Consider the following 22,347-nt stretch of genomic DNA (forward strand, 5'->3'; position numbering starts at 1 on the left):
CTCACAGAATCTCCTGGGCGAGGCCAAGAACTCACAGGCAGCACCTGCAGAACACTGAAAACAACGAACAAAGCAATCAGGCAGAGTCACTAGTATATCATGTAGCTCAAGTCACCTGCATCCAATAAAAAACACACAAGTCCGTGTGACACGATCCTCGTAGCAGGAATCCAACAGAAGAGCCAAGTTGCACCAAGCAGCATAGAATCCCAGCTGCAAAGAGGAGCTTAATGTGAACTTGCACGTACGTCATTTCTTTCCAGTGTCATTTGTTTATTCCAATCAGATTTCTTGTTTTCCTTTTATTATTTCTACTGTTCTTAGGAGGACGGTCTTCTGTTACTTGTGACACCACTTCCACTATTTTGATATGGTCCTTACCGCCTTCATTGCATACAACATCATCACCACACAAAACATTCACAAAGTTAACAGTGTTTTCAACGCAAATCTCACCCCCCCATGTTCTTATCTCTTTTGTCCTGATGTTTGTCTTTATGTGTTTGTGTATGTTGCCACTGCAATATTAGGGATAGCATATTAGATTGCTCATAAAGCCTTGTATCCAAGGTTTCATAAAGTTTGGCCAGAATGAATAGTGCTGCGTTTATTGCCCAAAGTGTTATTTCTGTGCCTGCCGGTATGGACGTTGGTGATATATCTGCATTTTGATGGGGTATGCTTCGCAACTTCCTAGGAGTTGGTTGCATGAAGGTGATTGATAAAACGACGAATCATGAACCGAGGTTGAGAAAATCGCCAGAGATTGCGAAAGGTCATTCCGGGAAGGCTCTATTGCAAGGGGAATTTTGCTGCAACTCTCTGCATTCGATCTCTGCTCTGTTGAGGTATGTTTACGGATGTAATCACCTTGATGCTCTATGCGAGCGCTGTCATGCGTAACTGATTGCGCTGAATTATCAGTCCTCAAGTGTGAAGGGCTAGCCATATAATCGCCAAGAATTTGAGCTATGACAATTGCCTCTTTGAAAGTCGCTATTATAGCTACCACTGATTCGTCCAAAGCTGTGTCCATTCCAAATCCCGCCTCCATTATGGAGTCGGGAAGTGTACCTGTCTCACTTTCAAGCTGCGGCTCAAAGGTTGCTTCAACAACTGGACTTGCCATCTGAAAGTGTACGATTTTGGTTAATGCTTTTGTTAACTTTGTACCATCGCTCTCTGAATGACAGCAAAGTCGTCTCGTACTCGGTGTATTGTGTTCATACTTCGCGTAAGGTTAATCTTTTGTGATTTTCGTTTTGGTGTAGCACGGTTTACATCGAACAAATGAGTTAGTTCCCGCTGCGTGGGCATGTCTGACAATAAAGTATACACCCCCGACATAGAGGATCAATTCAATAAACTGTTAACAACTCAAACACGCAACAATAATTATAATCGTGCCACCTTCACATATAATAGATACATACAATCATTGTGAACTCAATAATACATACAGAGTTGACCGCAAATAATACACGACGGCACACGCCCACTCACCTGTCATCTGCTATAACTACACTTGCCAACAGCATTTTCGATGATGCATGCACGCAAATGCGCGCGCGCCCGTGATTATATTGAATGCTTGGAATGAGTGAGTAGGGCTTGTCCTCTCACAATGTTTTTAACACAAATATTCACCTAAAATGAAATTAAAACACATATAAGTAAAGTTGCAAGGCTCTGCATATATCTATATAAAAGTCCAAGTCCGGGAGGTTTTTTCCTGCTGAAATCGGACTGTGGTATTTTTGATGAACTCACAGGGTCCTGGAGCCACACTGCTATAACTGCACTTGACAACTGCACTTTTGAAAACACTACAGTATCCCTCCAACAGACCACAAAACAAGCTGCAAACTCTTTACCAAGTGTTTGGTGAGTAGGTTGAATGGAGATTGAGTGCAGAAGAAACAGGGAGAAGTAAGAGAGGGCTGAGAAACAAAGGCAAGGCCACTTGACTGCCTACGCAAAATGTACTGGGTTCATTCAATCAAAGTTTTTGAAAGCAAGATCTAAACTATCGACTGTGCATGTTCGAATAGTGACAGAAACCCTTCCCAGAATTTATGATACAGCATTCCTTTAGAGTTGAGATGCACCTGAAACTACCTTTGTTTTAGAAAACCGCTGAAGACCTACCTCTTTCGATCCGTAATAAGGTCATTACATGTTAATGCGATCTAATTTAATGTAAGAGAATGAAGGAAATGGCAGTTGAGTCATCAAACATTAGTACACAGTGACCATGAAAAATGGGAATGCGTAGAAGGGTTCAACATGAAAAGAATATGAAAGGGTTAGGCAAGCAGACATGTGGATTATAAGGCAAAGACCTAAAAGGAGAATTGAGTAAAAGAAGAGTTAGTGATTGAGTGAACATGGGAAGATGACCATATATTGCAAACCTCCAGATGCAATGGCCTAGTGGTGATTCCTGAGCATTGTAGGTAGAAAAACCATGGAACAGACAGGTAGGGTAGCAAAAAAGATAACAGGGAAGCTCAAAGAAGTTGTGCTTTACCCACTTTAGATCAGAATAGTAAGCCTGGAAATGCCATAGCTACATACCAGGCCATATTGGGTTCAAATAGGGTGGTGAACCTAGCATTGCAGGAGGGGTATGTTATAGTATAGCAATAGGCAGAGGTAAAGAGGTGGCTGTGGTTTGTAATCTCCAACGTCCACTTACATATACTTTTCATATGTAAGTGTCTGAGCTTAAAAGGGGCCAAACTGATGAAAAATGGCAGGGAGTAGAAAATCTCCTCCCCTGAGTTGCTCCCAGTCCCCATTAGCAGTAGAATGACTGTTCTGCAATTTCCTTAATCCTCAACTCCAGATAATTGTCTGGTATGGGCCCAATTAGGGGCCTGGTGCAAGGATTTTTAATCGAAGGAGGAGAAATATAATGCAAAGTTTTGTCCTGGAATATTGTGCAAGTGGCATGTAAGCTGATACATGCAGACAAGCATGATTTTGTTGCTAAGCATCCGATCTGCTGCTTCCAGGAAACATGGGCCTGGGACCTTAGAATATGTATTTAATTCTTGATCCGAGACCCTAAGAGGGTTAGAGGTCACCCATCAGGGAGTTTGGTTAATATAGGTCATGTTCAAATTGAAACCTAGATCAGATCCCACAGTGACCCAATGCACTTTAGCTGATCCTTATTTATGGGGGACATATATGGAGAGACAGTGGGCCTGATTGAAATAGCGTTTTCCAATGGGATTGTACCATTATAAAATGCTTCTGTGAACCAGGCCCTTTGTTTCTATAATAGAGGTTATGAGAGGGAACGGTAATCGCTCATAATGGAAAAACTTCACACCGTACTGCAAGAAAGAGATTGACTCCCATTGATGTGTGCAGTGATAGCTGTTCCTGGGAGAGATGAATGCCAGACCGGGCGGCTGGGGGGAGGGGGAGAATGCTAGTGAACTGGATGATAGAGCAGAGAATGGGGCAGTATGCACTATTCCAGCATATGCAAATATAAACTGTGTTAATAAGGCAGTGTTAAATTGAGGGAGCTACGCTTAGAATTCGGAATGTGAGCCTTGAATTGGAGGCTCTGGTATTAACAGGTTGCAGGTTTAACCTTCAGTCCACTAGATTACAAAACGGTATGAAATATTTGATGATTTTATTTTGTTATCAAGACATTTTATACATACTGCTTAGAGATATTTGATGATGAACCTCAATAGGTGGAATTTTGTGTGGATATGGCAGCGGTTCCCTCATTTGAGAGAGACTTTGATTCCACTGTAGTTGTTCTTCAAGATATCTGTGAAGACAAGTATGAGCACTGGGGACAAACTGAAATAATTTCGGGGTGGCCCTGAATGTAAGGGCAGAAACATGGCCAACCTGCTGATAGTATCCCAGTTCTAATCTGATAGTATCCCAGTTCTAATAGAGTCCTGGATGTTTCCATGGAATTTTGCAACCCAAAGAGGCTTGTGGGTATTGTTGCCAAGAAAATGGTCTGTGGAAAAAGAAAAGTATGAGGAAGAAGATGATGATGGAAGGAATTCACTGGAAAGCGTTTATTGCCGGGAGTAAGATGTGTTCCATCAGGAAATGTCCAAAGTAGACAGAGCTGACATTTCATTCTAACTCACCGGTGGGAGGGTGAGAAATAATATGTAATTGGTCAAGCTCAGGCTATTCATTGGAAGCCATGTTGTCGGATAATCATAGATACGGATTATGTGGTTCTGACTATTGGATATTGACTGTGCCATAAATGCACCACAGATGTCCCTGTTTAGAGGAGGGCCAGGGACCACAACAACCACCATTACTATGAAGATTGCCCTAGATACAATAGAATTAGCAGCATCTTTGAGGCTCTTGCCTTTTTAGATATACCCTTCGTGGAACCGCTATGGCAAGGTGTATTGGGCTCATCTAAGGGACATTACAGCACTTGTGGGATTAGTAATTACCCTGGATTAGGAATCTACAGTGTGCAACCCTCCCAATTGGACTAGGACTCTCATGATCCGTCGCCATTGACTGATCCGAGTGGCAGACCAAAACATGTGGCGAGTCAAAGACAGGCTCAGACTGGCCTATAGGACAATAGGGCAATGCCCGAACCAAAAACACAACATGATAGTGTAGACCAGTTTTTTGGGTCAAAGTGGGCCTGTTTGATAAGTTACTTGACCATGCAGCTAGTAGTTTTGACCAGACTCACTGAATAAATATTCTTTAAAATGCACAATTTGCATCACATTTTATCAAAAACCTCCTCCTTGGGTACTACTCAAACAGTCTTTCACAAAAAGAATGAATTGCCATTTTCAATTGTAGGCCACTTATTTATTATTGCCCGAGACAATTTTATGCCCCAGTCTGACTGTGGCCAAAGGTGGTAGAATCCAGCCCAACACATAGCATCAAATGTTAGAGTTCAGTGAATTAGGGTTTTTAAAATACTGGCATAATCTTGAATAATTGTCGAAACCTAACTTGGTGTCACTAAAGAAAACGAACTATAATTATGCCTGAGTGGATTGGTGCTCTAAGAAATAACCAATTGAGGACCAAACATGGGTAGTAGGAAAAATATACGTATATTTAAGCACCAAAGTAGACTCAAGGCTCATAGATTTAGGGTTAAGTTCAGGGTGCTCACAACAGGCCACTTACGCTTACACTTCTCTCTAGAAGGCCACATGTAGGGGTGAATATTTATTCCATGAAACACTAGCTCACCGATTCTACTTTTGCTAATTATAGTACTTTGCCAGTAAACAGTGGCTTAACCTATGTTGCTCAATTTAAGGGAACAATGCTTAGTCAAACACAATGGTTCTTTTTGCTAGTAGTGACACTGTGCAGCCTATGGAAGAGTGTTTGTGGATAGCATGACATCATTATGGGCAGAGAAAATAAAAGAGGGCCATTTCTGACAATGTCAGATGGGAAGATTTATGAAATATACTGTAGCCAACTTAATGTTTTGTAGGGAGCGCTGTAACTAGGAGCTGACTAAGACCAACATCTACCTCCCTTTTATCTTATAAAAACAGAAGCATAATACAGGGTGTCATGCAGACTCCTTGATGAGTTACGAAAAAACCCCTTTTGTACCACTTTCTTTGGTATGGATACGCTAAAGGTTCTGTTAGGATCTAGCACCTTAGATGATATGTCTAGCTAGTGATAAGGAATCATTTCAGTTCTTTGTGGTCCCTTTGTCCCTTTTTGTTTAATGAGAAACTGATGTTTAAGCAACATCGATTATGTAAACTTTTATTCATTTTTAAACTTTGATGTATTGTTGTATGTATTAAAACCCTGAGTGTCCACTTAGATGCAAATCTAACGACTAACAATGATGAACCACGTCAATGCTCTTTCATCCGCCACCTCCTACACGTCTAAACTCATTGCACTAAGCCGCCAATTCCTGACCCCGCAAAATTGCCTAACTCTAGCCGGTGAAATGATTCTATCAAAATTAGATTATTGCAACGTTCTACTGTTAGGCTCCTCAAATGCTAATCTGGCCAAACTACAACTACTACAAAATAAAGCTCTACGAGCGGTCCTGGGTTTAAAGAAATCAGACCATATATCTAACACGAGGAGAGAAGCTCATTGGCTCCCCATTAAAACCAGAATCATTTTTAAAGCCTTATGTGTCACCCACAAATGTATCTCTAAGAAATCCCTCACCTACATCAACAAGGCCATCTCCCCTCATAAATCCACAAAAACACTTAGATCCAACAACAGCCCTCAATCACAGTCCCATGCTCCAAAAGTCTGGAATTCACTCCCCATCCACGCGAGAATGCAACCTTCCCACCAATGTTTTAAGAAGATGTAAAAAACCTGGCTGTACAACCAATACTAAAACTAACTTCTAAAATGCTGCTGATCCGCTGTTCGCCCCATCAGCCCTACCACTAGAAAATGTCTTCTCTGTGCACGACTTCAACCTACCATGCCTAATAATGTACAACAATTATTCAGCATGAAATGTATCTACTTGTACTTTCGGAAAAGAGAGACTCAAGCACTTTGTAACCTGCTGTGATCTTAAATGTATTTCACCTTTATGTATATGACAAATAACCTATTCTCCAGTGTAACCAGAAATGCAAGCTTTACTGTAACCTACGCCTTGATACCCATGGGTTTGGGCGTATAACAAATGCAATAAATAAATAAAATAAATAAGTATGTGTTATATCTGTACAAACGTTTGTTTTCTGGTATTGTGACTGGTGCAAGATCTGTGTGCAGTCAATAGGTCACAGATTCCAATCCGAGTTAAGCGGCTTGACTGTTTGAGACACCTATTAAAACGAACCATCAGTCTCTGAGCAGCACAACATGCTGCAAAAGAACCTGGACAAATTAAAGAAAATCTTGAGAAAGCAAAGGCCACCTTCAAGACACAAGTAGACAAGTATCGAAGGCCTCTGGAAAGAATTTGGGATATGAAAGGGCTCTCTACTCGACACTTTCACTTGAAGGGACCCTGTACATTTCAGCCCTGACACACTGGTCCATATCCAGTAGAAAGATGTTTAGGGCCTGGTGCCCTGAGGTTAATTCTGCACCCTACACTAAGCATACACTCAGTTTTCCACATCTCTCTAATCAAGAATGCCCAATCTAATCTATGGACCTACCCAGCTCCACCCTCTGATCTAGAACAAGGGGTTCACAAATATGAAGTCATGAGAGTCCTAGGCTCCAAGCGAGTGAGGGGATAGATTTACTACCTCTAAAAGTGGACTAATTTTGGACCCGAGAGTAGATCCTTGGAACAGCCCAGCAACATTCGAGCCCCCAGACTCATTCACAGATTTCACAAACAAAACCTCAACAAACTCCAAGCACCACAGGAATAATACATTTTCTTTAGGGGTGAGGTTATGTTATGAGAGTCTCCAAGGTTCAGGTAATTGCCCCCACGGGTCTAGGGCCCACAGGTAAACCACATACATGGGCAAGCAGAATGGGTACATGGCTTAGAGGACAACGCCAAGACTTCCCTATAGAAGGTCAGGCAGTTCAAGCACTGGGAGAGACCAGGGTGAGCATGCCACAACAAATCTTGTGAGATTTTAAACGAAAGCTACTTAAGGGGCACCCTTCAGCACATGGTTCCATTTCTTCTGAGATTTCAGCCTGCACATACCCATGCGTCCTGTTCCTGGCACCAAAAGAAGATGTACCTGATCAGAGTCAACCGATTCATGAACCTTGCTGACCTGGGTTTGAATTAGAGAGCCATTAACCGGATTTTGTTCACCAGAGTAGTTCCTGTCGTGTCCTCTGTTGTTCCTGCTGCAGGTTCTCAGCCCATCTCGAACCAGCACCTGTAAACCAAAGAAAACGCAAGAGAGAAAAACGTTAGTCGCTATGCTCGATGGTAGATTTGGACTTAAATTAGGCTATTACACACTTACCGGATCACCGTAATCAAAGAAGCTCGCTTTGCATCTAGGGTTCATGGGAATGCCACAGGGCCCCATGGAAAAGAGATAAAGACATTTGTTAAGGTGAAAGTTGGTACAAGGCAAAAGACATTTTACAAAAATACATGAGTCAGAAAAGAGGCACATTGGGGTGACTCCCAACCAACATTGTGCCAAGACTGCAGAGTGAAGTTAACTTGCAGTCGCGGAGAGGAGCAGACAACAGTGCTGGTCAAGAGGTTGTAATGTGGGCACCGCTGGTCTTCTCCACCATTACTACAGGCACACTTGGGAGCAGGGTGGAGCCAGGTTGGAGCTAGGTTGGATATGGTTTGAGAAGGGGAGTTGGAAGAAACACATCTCGCTAAAGTCTTTCCTTGCTTGCAGGGGGAGATGCATAGAAAAGCCCTTTTCCAATACAAGAAGACACCCAGACAATCCCCATAAAACAAGAACACAGCCCTGTACCCCCATTGGGTACTCCCCTAGCTGTCATTCTAATTATCTCGAGAGGAACCAGTCAGGAGGGAAGGGTTCAGGCAACCTCCCGATAGTCCAGATCCAGAGCCACAACATCCCTGGAAGCCAGAAGACTAGGTAGCACATTATAATTCAAGTTCTTGAAATGTACATCCTGTCTCTCCTTCTATATTTTTTTCAGGCTCTCCCAATGCCCACATCTACACCTGACGTACAGAAACTACAAAAAGATATGAATCACTTTATTTGGGGAGGGAGTAAATCTACAGTCGCAAAGAGAATTCTTCTGTCCCTTTTTGCCCAGGGGGGTCTTTTGTCTCCTGCTCTTGTCACATACTATCAGGTACCTCAGTTGTGAATATTGTGGGAATGATGCAAAATAGAATCTCTCAAACAGTGGTCGTAGATACACATGGCAGTCAGTGGAATAGCCTTGTAGTGAATTCTGTGTCTCCATTATTGGTCACATCCTCGCTCACTAAACCTGAGCCCTATAACCAGATCCATAATTGAGGGTTGGGTCAAACTTGCAATCCCTTTGGGTCTCCTGTCTTTCACCTCACAATTGACACATATATGAAAATCTCAGCTCCCCTCGCCTTCTGGCTTCTCACTCATCCCTTGTCTTTCTAATCCTGGCGGGAGCAGATGCTTGTGTCTTTCAGACTTATTTGGAGTTGGGGAAGTTGAATCCCTTCAGGAATGTAAATAATATTTCACCTATTGGAAAAGGACCACTTCATACTTTCAGAAAAGGCATTTGTGAGTCTAGAAAATGCACTTCCATAGCACAGACGGTATATTATGTTGGCCTAAAACCAACCGCATCATATATCTAGCATCGTCAGTACAGAATCATCAGCCTAACCATAGAGCGTCCATGTTGTACGGAATAGAATTCGCCATTTTGGTAATTTTCGCTTTTCTGGCTTCTCTGTTTAAACTGCTTTGCTGTAAGTGAATTCTATTTTGTTTTGCTCATGCACAGAGCAAGGCCACAAGTTGCATGTTGAAAAACTAGCCCAGACAGCCCAGACAGCAATACCCCGGTTCCCTCCCTCACAAGTCCTTGGAAGTAAGCAGAAGACATTTAATCACTACGCAGGTGCCAGCTATTCTCGCTGGAGTGGCAGAAAACTGTAGAAATTAACAGTTAATGGCTTGAATTATGCTCTTTTCTGCGGCCCCCCTTCACTGAGCCCCTGTGGATCAAGCTGACCTCTAGCCCACGAATAGAAACTTGAAGATAGTGAGGCCTGGAATGTGTCTCCCCCCTGAACGCAGCTTGCTTGTAAGAACAAGAGCATTATGTTCCCTAAAACAAAGAATGGTGTCTGCATCTTTGCAAATTGCAACTGTTGCTGAATAAATGTCTTAAGGCTGTCATATTCATCATAATTGTCAATCATCGAACCATTGCAAAGAAAGATACATTATGGGCGGTTTTGGATGTGTCACGACTGATAATATGATGGTCATTTTGTTTATATGTAACTGATGTAAAATGCTCGCTCTCTTGCTTCCCATGAGGTCTGGGTGACACTCGTTGCGGGACATGAGACCCAGTCGGCCGACTGAGGCTATTTGCTTTGCAATAAACCCTAGATTTTGGGAATTGAACCTCGTGACTGGCTTATCAGTTCGTGTGTGGTGATTGTGCCTTGTTTCCATACGCGAGGGTCCCCTAGGGGCCCTATCACATTGGGTAATTTCCCCTCGAGGGACTGAGGTACAAAGTATGGGAAGGTTGGGAGGGGCTACTATGCAGATTGTCATTAGAGTAGTATGTGAAAGCAGATAATAATAATAATAATAGTAATAATAATAATAATAATAATAATAATATAATCATAATAATAATAATAATAATAATATGTGTGTGGGGTGAAGTGCGAGTGAAAAATGCATTGGTTGAAATCAAGTACAAGTCTAGAATTGGTTCATTTGGCAAAATTCTAGTACATCTTGGTTGATCAGTTATGGTGGGGTAAATTTGAGATTATTCCTCATATTAGCAGATGTCATTTGTACAACATATTTTTTGAAAGAGGTCTATTGGCTGTTTCGCTGAACTTCTTCTGCATGCACCCATCATATTATTGAACACTAACCGACCACTAGCTATGGCCTTTGTTGCTTTCCAGTGAACACCGTCTTTGTCAGGCCAAGACCACGGGCTAGATTATTAGGAAGATAATCAAAGTTTTGATGAGCTAACTCATAAATTATGTTATGTCTAATTCCATTTTTGATATAATCAGTTATCTACAATGTAATTAGTAATGTCATCACTGTGGTCATAGGCTGTGCAACAGGGGGTGCAAAGTTAAGGTGGCTTTAGCTGAATTTCCAAAGTTTTGTTGCATTAAGTTCTCACCTTAACGTCCTTGCAACTAAAGTTTTTTCCTTGAATTTTAAGGGCTTTGTTACAATGTATTGTTCACCTTAATGTCCCAACAACTAAAGTGCTTTCTTTGAATTTCAAGTGTTTTGTTATTCCATACATAATTAACATAAATAATACAGACAATTGGGCTATACACAACAATTTACTATGTCTAGAAAGTAAAATAAAAAGCAATTGTGCAACCACATTCCCCCCAAATAAACCTGTTGTTACAAAAATGTGTTTGCATATGTAATTAAGTATATGTACTATTTATGAATAGTTATTAAATTGTTACAGTAATTGCGTAGAATGACTACACTCAATATATTTTAAAATAAATATGTACAAGACTACTGCTCAAATATATGTAGATATATATACATAATTTTTTAAACAGGTTTTATAGCTGTGTCTACTAAGGATGCATGCGCGGTTACATGCAGCAATGACTGGGGGGTTACCCACGTGTGCAAAATGAGACAATCATATCATGCGCTGTGGCTCCACGCCTACATGTACGTTTTTAATGCTGTCCGACGTAACCCACATGAGCCAATAGGACGCGGAATGCCATTAACGTGCCTACCAATCTTTGCGCATGATCCACCAACCAATGAAATCATGCGTTGCAGCTGCGCGCCTACACGTGACTTTTATGTGCATCAAAGAATGACCCAATCAAACGTTGCACAACGTGCAATTGGAGCATTCATACCCACAGCTAAGGCAACAGTTATAGCCGCGGCTACACCCGCCAATACATGACGTGCAATTTGCTTGCTCATACCCGCAGCTTTTACCCATCTTGCGGTTGATACACGTGGCTATGATACATCTAACAGGACACAATGTTTCTTTGGCTGCTACCGCAACCCCGGCTATTTAAAAAAAAAAAGCCATCAAAGTTATTTTCCTTTTCCAATATACTTAAAGCGTTTTCTGGGTGGCTCTAAAAAGAGCCTTTGGGTTCTTTTACCAACATATCAGCAAAAAATATATTTTCAATCAGAGAAATGCTCTTCACCTCTATGATGACGCAAAACATTTTGAATAAGTTGTCTGTGCTCTTTCTTTAGGTGATTAATTAATTTTCTTTTCCCAAAGAGAAAAAAACCTGTGCTCCCTGTCAGAAATATTTCTTCACAATTGCAGCATATACCTCTCACTTCAAACACTCTAAAATAATATTGTAAAACCAAAAAACATTGTAAGCCAATGCTTTGAGAATTCATCACCTATGTCCTCAACATGTCACTATTAACCCCATTCTCAAAATCTGAACATTTTCCTCAGTCTTCTGAACAAAGAGATTCCTCTCCTTCTGAAATTACATCTATGTTTCAAATATCCAATGAAACAATAAATATACACCAAAAACAGCACTATCCCCTAAAAGCACACTTCACCCCAAAAATGTACTATGCAGAAAAACTCTTAATATAATAATACAATATAATCTACAGTTTTATTGGAATATATAAACATCACTAAATAAATATCACTCTGATGGGTTCGAAATTAAACAGTATCTGAGGTTCTTCAACCTATTGGCAGCCACCCACCACATAGACAATAAACAACCAATCAGAAAGTAAATACAAGAGATTCCACCTTCTCTCCTCATGTAATCTTCCTCCATTGCTAATTCTAATATCTAAGGTAACAAGCAGTATTTGTGTCTATCACAGTACAGTGGAACATTACATAGAATGGCTGAAGGAAGATTATCCTACAGAGGAAGAAATTAAAAAAGAAGAAAATACATCCCATGCAGGATTTTGTGAGTACATTCTTTATATGTATGTAGAATTAGACTAGCAATAATGTTATTGAATGAACATCAGTCACCAAACAGATATAGTTTATCTAACTACTTTTAAATGTATATGCAGCCAATAGAAATATTTTGAAAGTGTATTATATCTTTAATTGTTTAAAAATATTTCAAATATTTGCAAACAAATGAAGAAGTAATTCAAGTCTCAAGAAGATCCAAGCAGGAAGCACCACAACAAGTACCCACACATATAATTATGGATTCCTTAACAGAACTAAAATAACTATTACTTAATATTCAACAAGAAATACAATCAATGAAAAAGTACATTCGAAATTTAAGACAAATCATTGACAGTAAAAATCCAGATAATTTGGCTAAAGAAGAAGATGAATCATGTGTTCCAACTAAAAGAAAAAGAAAACCCACAACCTCATCCCCTGCAAATAAACCTGTTTTCAGCAAACTGTATTTGAATATTTATTTACCCTTTTCAAGTATGTACACTTATATGCATTATTAATGAATAAAAAGTATTTCAAATGTTACAAACACTGCACTCAATACATCTTAAAAAAAGTTCCATATTTAATATTTTTCTCCAAAAATATGGATAGCCGCAGTTACCAAAAATACAATGAGGCCCCAAATCTTATAACCGCGGCTATTCTTGTGCGTGTGTTTCTTTTTATAAACTCAGTGCAAAATATGAATAACAGAAGACACAATAAAAGAAGAGTATATAAATAATGCACCTTTTACACATTACAACTATAGCCTTGGCTAAAGTCATCAAAACTGCGGTTAGGACCCCTCCCATTCGTTGCTGGGGTTAACCGCACCTCCAACACCCAACAGCCCATTTGATTCAAAGGTAGCCGTGGTTATACATCTATGTTTAAAAAAAATATCATTCTATGTGAAAAAAGTAAACCTAATCAGTTCAATGACACACTCACTTCAATAAACACAATGTAATAGACACGTTTTTATGACCCTTATATTTTCTATGCAGTGTATCACATGCACTATATAAGATACATTAGTGCATAGTACACTGTTGTTCTCTTTGCACACAGTAATCATTGGGGAAAAAATCCAACTTGGATTAAAAAAAACCCTTACAACAATATAAAAAAACTATAAGAAAATATGATTACAATAAACAAACAGGGATATATAAACTGGGTGAGAATAAACAAAGAACATTATAATGGGTGTTTGCAGGACAGAGGATTGGGACAGTTAACTAAACTTGGAGAATAAGAGAGAGCAGAGTGGGATAATACAACTTGGAGAACAAGGGATAGAAAACAACCACACGGGTAGAAATATTAGTACTGTCAATTTTTTTTTAAAAAAAAAGAACACCACTACAGATAGTTGACAATATAGAGGCAGTGTTTTAGTGCTTTCCTTTTCATTGCTTTACATATTCCTCCCCGGTTGGACATACCACTAGTGATGACGTTATCGTTTGGGTACACAATCCATTGCCACCCAGGAAGAAAGCAACTGGGATGAAAACCACTGCTGACAGTTTGTGTTTCTTTTAAGTCTTTTAAGTCTACAGTGTAAAATAGGCAGAGGAGGTACTTTGCATATTCTGCGACCAACATCTATGTCGTTGCGCTTCCACCATTCCGTCTCAAAGCCTGGGAACATTTATTATGATTAATCATCTAGTGCGAGTCCACTGGAATGATGTTGAGGATGACTATCGTGAATCACATGAACATTACAAAAGAAAAATCCATGGGTCCCATTCCTTACGTAGATGAAGATTAGCACCAAGTGCAGTACCTCCATTGACCAGTGCAACAACATCACCAACTGCAAATGAAGCCTCAACTTCAGCAGTGGTGCCAACTGCACTGCCTCTTATTTTACCCAGTCCCGATATTTCCATGATGCAAGTCATGTGTAGGCAATCACTCGAATGGGAGAGATTAATCACAGAACACCAGATTACCTGTCATCCTTAATTTTTGATTATAAGTAGCAATTTCTTTTCCCCTTCCAATGTTCTATCACAAAGACTAGGAACATCAATAATGAGAACCCATCTAGTGCGAATCGACTGCAAAGATGTGGATAATGCCTATCAGAAATCACACAAACACCACTAAATAAAAATGCATGAGCCTCATGCATTATGTGCACACAAATCAACATCACCTCCAGCACCTGCATCCACCAGTGCAACACCACCAACAATAAAAACAAACTCAACTTCTGCAGCAGTGTCAGCTGCACATTTCCAATTTTACCAGCTGCTCCATCTCCAACAGTGCTGCTATGTTCTGAATATAGGTTGACCTTTCACCGAACTTAATTGTACAACATCTAGTGAGCGTTCACTGGGATGATGAGATCGATACAGCTACAATAAAATACACAAAGAAATGCCCAAAATAAACCTGAGAACCACCATCAATTCAACTACCTCACAAAACACACTAAACACCTAAGAGTACTGCATGGCTGAAAGTGCATTAAAATTGCAAAAATACAATCAAATAAACCTTTCAACCTCACTAACATAAATACTAAAACTAAATGCCTACAGATAAATGTCATTCATTGACAAATATAATTTTATATTTCTAAAACTTGAAAAGTACATTACATACATACCACACAATCAAAGCAGATTAAAATAATCATAATGACCAACTAACAGCAGTAGTAAATACAACTAACACACACAAGACTGCAAACAAACCTTCAAAAATTTAAAAATGTATCAACACTTACATTCACACCAGTCACACTCCTGCCACCTCCACCGTGAGAGTTCTGGAATCAAAAGGCTAAAACTGGAGAGAATGGTGGCTTTTATACTGTCCAAAATTAATAGCAAAAAAAGAGGACTATATACTAATAAAACTACTAAAATGGATGACACATTTTCCCCACAACCTATCACAGGCAGCTACACAAATAGAAAAGTACCAACAGCCAATAATGTAGAATTAAACTGACAGAAATCTGTTTTTCCCCATCTAGCATCTGGAGAAAGTTAGCTGTTTTGGTTACTGGCTCTTTGAGAGAAACTAAATATTAAAATGAACCTAGGTTTGGGAGACTTTAGAATTAAATGGTTTGATTGTGGGGAATGCATTGGTTCCAAGTCTTTCCAAAATGTTTAAGTATGAGAAGTAGAGGGCACCGATACATCATACTAATTCATTGTGGAGGCAATGATTTGGGGAATGTACTTGGGGTGTGCCTTACTTTAATGATACAACAAGACACTGGAAAACTAATGGAACTATTTCCTCACACCATCTTTATCTTTCCCAATCTCACTCAAAGGCAAAAAAGGAGATGGACCACCATATTTAATGGTGAAATTGGGGAATACCAGAGAAATGTTAATGAATCGGTTTCAGCATTCATGATAGACCACAACCAATTATGGATTTCGAAAATAAAATACAGTTCAACATGGTCAATTTCTATAGATGTGACAGAGTACACCTAACCGATGAAGGATGCAGTGTTCCTTCATAACATCAAAACAGCACTCAAGATGCGCTATAGATCTAAACTCAGACCCCTATTCTCAACTTGGCGCAGTGAAGGTGCTAAACAGCATGATTCACTGCGCCAAAAGACGAAGCCCAGGCTCCACTAGTATTCTCAAGTGGGCCTAGGTGTCCTTGCAGAGCACGACAGTGCTCTGTGTGGATTGCACCTGTGTTTAGTTCTAACGGGTGCAATCCAATCTCAGCAGCATTTTTGTAAAATAACAACATATTCGTTATTTTACAAAAATGCTGCCAAGAACACAGATGAACACGTTCCTATACACCAAAGTGAGCAGCTTCAACATTGCAGGATGTTGAAGCTGCTTACTTTGGTGTATAGGAAAGTGTGAAAGTACACCCGTAGAGTGTTTATGAACACTTTCATTTACACCAAAGCAAGCAGCTTCAACGTCACAGGATGCAACATTGAAGCTGCTAGGTTTGGTGTAAATGAAAGTGTTCATATACACCCGTGTGTTGTATATGAACACTTTCATGAAAGTGTCCATATACAACACACGGGTGTATATAAACACTTCCATTTACACCAAACAAGGCTTCTTGTGGCACTGCTCCAGTTTAACAACACCAAAAGGGTATCGTATATGTGCGCTAATTTAGCCCACATATTAAACTGGCGGAGTGCCACCAGAATAGACTTCCAAAAGCCAGTTTACGAATGTGGCGGTTGCTAGGTTGGTTTCCAACCCATCCCAGCAACCGCCACATGTATTCCGAAAGTGGCGCATTCCTTCCGACTTCGGAGGAATGTGCCACCTTCAGAATAGGTCTTAAGTACCGAAAAGGTTGTTAAGCCTTTTAACGTCCTTTTCGGTACTTAACACCTGGATGAGAATAGGGCCCACAGTGTACCGCAAAACACTCATTTTAAGGACTACTCATCATACATAAATACACAAATACAGTAAATAATAACAACATTTTTTTTTATAATACACGCAGCTACAGTTCATTGACTTTTACCATAACAGTGGCTACAAAAAGTCAGTTAAAAGGGGACTGACTTCAAGTTTTATACTACAATCCAACTTAAATGATCAATACAGTACAACACTACTCATGTAGTTATGTAAAGTAACTGAAAAATAAGAAAGCATAGAAAAATACATAACAAACTAGATAGGCAAACATTTCACAAAAATACAATATAATGCCATAAGTGAGAAAACAGAACCTAAAATACATTGTATGGCGCATCTAAAACAAGACTACAATTGCTCCTTTTTATATTAATTTTGTTAAACTATTTTCTTCTATTTTTCTCCAAAGTCTCACCTGCTGAAAAGTCTGAAAACACACCTCCAAAATAAAAAAGACTCTCTAATACCTAACAGGTCACTGACCATGGCCTTTGGCCATGGCCAATGATTTTTCACCCCCAACGTCACTAATAAATGAAACACAGACACCCCCAGAAACATAGCCGCAATTACAGAACTACTCTTACCCACGGGTCTCTGTAGTCCTTCGAAACCTTGGATTTAGCTACAAATATCACCAAAGCAACCAAACATAAATTCCTCCCTGCCTCCCAGGCCATCACCAAATGCCCCCCTCATCTGTGCTAGCTCCCCAGATGGCCTCCTCACCTCCCCTGCCCTCTCCTTTTCACCCCAGAACACACACTGCTTCTGTGACGCTGTTTGTTTTCAGATGTCGGCTATTCGCGGCTATAGCTGTGGCTACAGAAAGCTTTGTGTTGCAAACTCGGTCCCTGGACCCCCTCCAACTCCTAACAGTCAGTGCCCTTTAGCCTTCCCTCACCTCTACCCTGATGGCATTTGTATGTGTTCTGACGTGCCTGTAGCGTTTCCCTGCATTTCTTTGTCCCACAACCTTGGTTATAGCCACAAATATCTCTTACATTGAGAGAAAAACAAGATGGCGGTAGTTTCATTTCTGGAAACCATGATCCTGCAATGCACCATGGGAGATATGTCTATTTATTTGGGGGAAGGGAGCACCCCCTTCTCTATCAAATATTTAAATAACTACTGCACAGAATAACCACAAACCATGCCTGGTCAACGCTTCCTGCCCAAGTTGTTTCGGAGCTGGTCCAAATCCGTCCAGCAGTTTGGGCTGTGCGCTTTGGCAAAGATGTATATTTTCTGTCTATGGGAAAAAGAATGGGAAGTTGGCCACACTTTTGGAAAAAAAGATTTTTGGGATGCTTCATAACTTTTTTATTTTTTAACAAATCTTCACAAACTTTGAACTCTGGGGGGGCGGGGTGAGGGAGGGTGGAGACTATTAATCACTTTGTAAATTTCGTTCAAATCTGTTACTCTAATCAAAGGTTATTAACAATAGAATTTTGAGGGGTTCCTATGTGTCTCTGACTCATCTTAACATTAGGGCGGCTATCGCTGCCCTATAATATGACATGATTGTAATGGGCTATCGCTGCCCTATAATATGACATGATTGTAATGTAACCTATAAGAGCGAGGGTGGTAGCAGAAGAAGACATTAGGCTTTCCCCATTTGGTTGCTTTGAGGAGAGGCACACTTTAGAACATAAAAGGGTGAGATGTTGAGACTTTTGACTATTTTAATGCAGAGCTTCTGTCACAATTACGGAAGTCCGCCATGTGTGCCAAAACCCTCTGGTGATGTATCATGATCTGGCTAGCAGAAAATGTGGGGTTTTCCCGAATTTCAAATGATGTTCGGGGGTTCCCTGCCTACAATGCGGACAATCTTCCTGCAGTGGCATCTCTAGAAATCAATATTAGGGGGGCAAAACAGGGTGCACAAATGGAACAAGGGGGGCGAGGTGGTGGCGCTTAAAATAAGGATCAACATGACAAAATGGTTTAAGTAAACATACATTTTCCTTGCTGGTTCAAAAGATAACATTATAGTAGTTCAGAGTAGGTATAAGACAATGCAGGTATTTAATCACTGCAAAATGTTAACACATGTTCAACAGTTGCAAAAAGGCCCTCAAACAACATCCAAAGGCATGCAGTATAGTCTAACAATTATTTTACTGTGTTTTTTTTTTCATTGAACACATATTATCAATATTTGTTGCAATAGCTTCAGAACAATGAATGAAATGAAAACGTACTTAACGTCTACAACCCTGCTCTGCCATACCCTTCCCGTTCATCAGGTACCGTCAAAGTTCAATCCACAGCACCCTGATTTGGCAATCAAGAATAACATATATATTACTGTTCCAACATGACAGCAGCTCAATTGCCTTTCTTGATGTAACCCCCACAGTGCTTTAAGCAGAATCCATAGAATGTTCCACCTAATCCTGGCTCGTTATTTCAACCTTAACAATATTAATAATATCCCAATTTTATTCAGTGCTTCATTGTGGATTTCTCATTTAAGTGATGTAATAAGTGTATTATCAAAATTAATTGTAATGTAGTATAATACAAAGTAGTCTTGTATAGTGAATCTGAAATTTGTGGTGGCCGTGTGGTTTTGCTAAAACAAAAACAGGGGAGGTCGGTCCTAATGTGGTGTTGATGAGTGTGGTTCAGAACTACCTGAGTGCCGGTATGGTTCTTTGCGGCAATTAAGTATTTGTTCTATATAGAAGGAACATCTAAGACTTACTAAATGACAAGACAGAGTTAGGGCTGGGTGATATATAGAGTTTTGGAGATATATTGATGTATTTTCAAAATCGATATACGATGAGACAATATCGTTATCATAGAGCTATACACATTATTTCATATACTATTTTTTCCTTTATTTAGATTTTGATATTTACACAGCTGTTTGCATTCTCAAACAGGAAGAGGAACCCTGTATCACTTTATGTTGATCAATGTCTTAACAATAAAGGTGTTTGTGGCATCTCACATGTAGCTGGCAGCTTACAACTGAGCATTCAACCCACATGAACAATTTTGAGATATATATCGTCTATCGCCATTCAGCGCAAAAATATTGAGATTTGACTTTTGGTCCATATTGCCCAGCCCTAAGTAGCAGGCTCTACCTCTGAGCTGCTCCCCAAGGTTACTGTGGTGGGATTGGTGCTAGCAGGCACACATCTGTTTTGTGTGTTATAATCCTGTGTATCTTAAAGGTGCTATTAGGTTAGAAAGTTGGGGAAGAGGGCAGTGATTTGGTGCTCCTGAGGTGTTATATTCGAGTTCAAGTTGTGCTGTTATCCGTTTTGATGAGGTGGTGTTAGTGTGCCATGTTTCATTTTATGATTGTGGAGTGGTGTCAGTGTCTTACGTATGTCAGGAAGAAAAGGTTGGGAAGACTGACCTGACTGGGTTCCTGTCTCCACGGTGTTCCTGATTTAAATGTTGTGCACAGCTGTATTGCACATCCCTGTGAGGCTGACCAGAGTGGATCAGTCTCCATGGTGTCGTGCTGTTTGTGAGAGTAGTGCTCTCATCAGTCTTGGTGTCAAGATTTGTGATGGCTATTATGTTGTTAAAAACCAAGTGGCCCATCCCTTGGGAGTTGCAGCGCCTTGGTTCATCTGAAAGGTTCATGTAGGACTTTGAATCCCAGCCTGTGTGGTTGGAGGTTAAAAGTGCTTTTGGTCAGGTATTTCCTGGGTGCTGTGCAGGTTTGTATTTTGCATTCTAGAACAGCCAGGTTTTGAGAGATATTCTGAAGGCAAGTTGATCATCCTCTAGCTACCTGTACATTGAGTGGTTGTTAGGAGAGAGAGAAGGACGCCCTAAAGCTCCTTAGTTTATCAACTGAAGAAGTATGGAAGACTTTGCCCACCATGCCAGAATGTAAATATGTGTCATTGGGTTGCACTCAAATGTCAGAGACGAGTACTTAATTGGTCTGAAATCATGGAGCCAGAGATCCTTGATGTGAAAAAGATCTGCACATACTAACCCAGCACTGCAATCTCTATGCTGGCTCTAGGGATCAGAATTGCTGGGCACTCTCTCACTGCCTCCTTGTTGCCTGGACACGCCTTATTAGTTTAATCAGAAAAACGACCATAAGCTACGTTTACTCCACTGTCCAAGTGGTGCCATACATACCTCAGTGGCATTAACTCGATGTATTTGGGGAAGTGAAAATTCTTCTGAAGCTCGCTTATTCACTTACACAAAGATGTTTCAAGCATTATGGGTCCTTTTATAATGTACCCAAAGCTATAGCTTTCCTCATTAACAGATGCAATTAGTGAGTCCTTGCGTCTGTTCCTTGTACTCACTATCTGTTAAAAGCGATGGAGCATTAGCAAAATCAGTTTTAGCTCACGTCTACACATTGTCAGGCTATGCTAGCACATTTTGAAAGCTCTTGTTATTCATTGCAGCGTCCCTCCTTGAACGATTAGGCTTTTTTACTAGTGAGCAGAGATCATGATTGCTTCTCTTCACAAACATGTTTCATTTCATGTTACACGCCACAGGGAGCTTAGACACGGCCTAATCTATTATACGAGCACTGCTCTCTTGACTGAACCATTAGGATTCCTGTGGTCATACATCCCACGGGCAGAGCTAAAACATGTGTCCGTCTATTTGTTACCATCTTTAGATAACACAGCCCCTGGTGAATAAGATCATTTCCAATTCGTTTTTGCTCACCGTATATTGGGATACACCCACGCCTGCTCCATATTTTATCCAGCAAGGCGGTTTAAGACTCGAGATTGGGACAAGGTAGACACTTGTTCTTCATACATGTGTTACTTATCTTTATCTCTCGCCTAACAACAACACTGTGTTTACCCTAGTTGTATGTCATGTCTTTGCAGGAACCAATTGGGCCTGCAATACTACATGGGACCTTCAGACTAATGGAGTCCTTATTTCTAAATGAGAGGCGATTTTTTTCCGCTAATACACCGATATTATGACTGCGACAGTGGTCGAATACAAAACGATAGTGCTCTTCTGTTAAGTGTGGCGAGGGGCAATAGAGTTCCTGCCATCCAGTGTCAGTACATGGATCTTTGGCAGAACAGGGCCGCATTTGAGCCCCTCCCTTAAGGTGCTTTATGGTGCAGTTTACACCCCTGACCGGGGCCAGAATTGGAGAAAAAATTGTTTCCAGGCTCCAAAAAAAAATGGACCTGCATTAATGAATCGAAATTTTTGATCTTTCTCAACACAGTTTAATACCTTTTGTGGTGGGAGGACTCATTTTTAAGAAGAATAGTGATAGTGGGTGCATTTCATAGTATATTGGCCTAGTGAGATTGGGTGAAACAACCAGATG

The sequence above is a fragment of the Ambystoma mexicanum genome, chromosome 7q (genome assembly GCF_040938575.1).
Source record: "Ambystoma mexicanum isolate Mex_15411 chromosome 7q, UKY_AmexF1_1, whole genome shotgun sequence".
In the NCBI taxonomy this organism is placed as follows: domain Eukaryota; kingdom Metazoa; phylum Chordata; class Amphibia; order Caudata; family Ambystomatidae; genus Ambystoma; species Ambystoma mexicanum.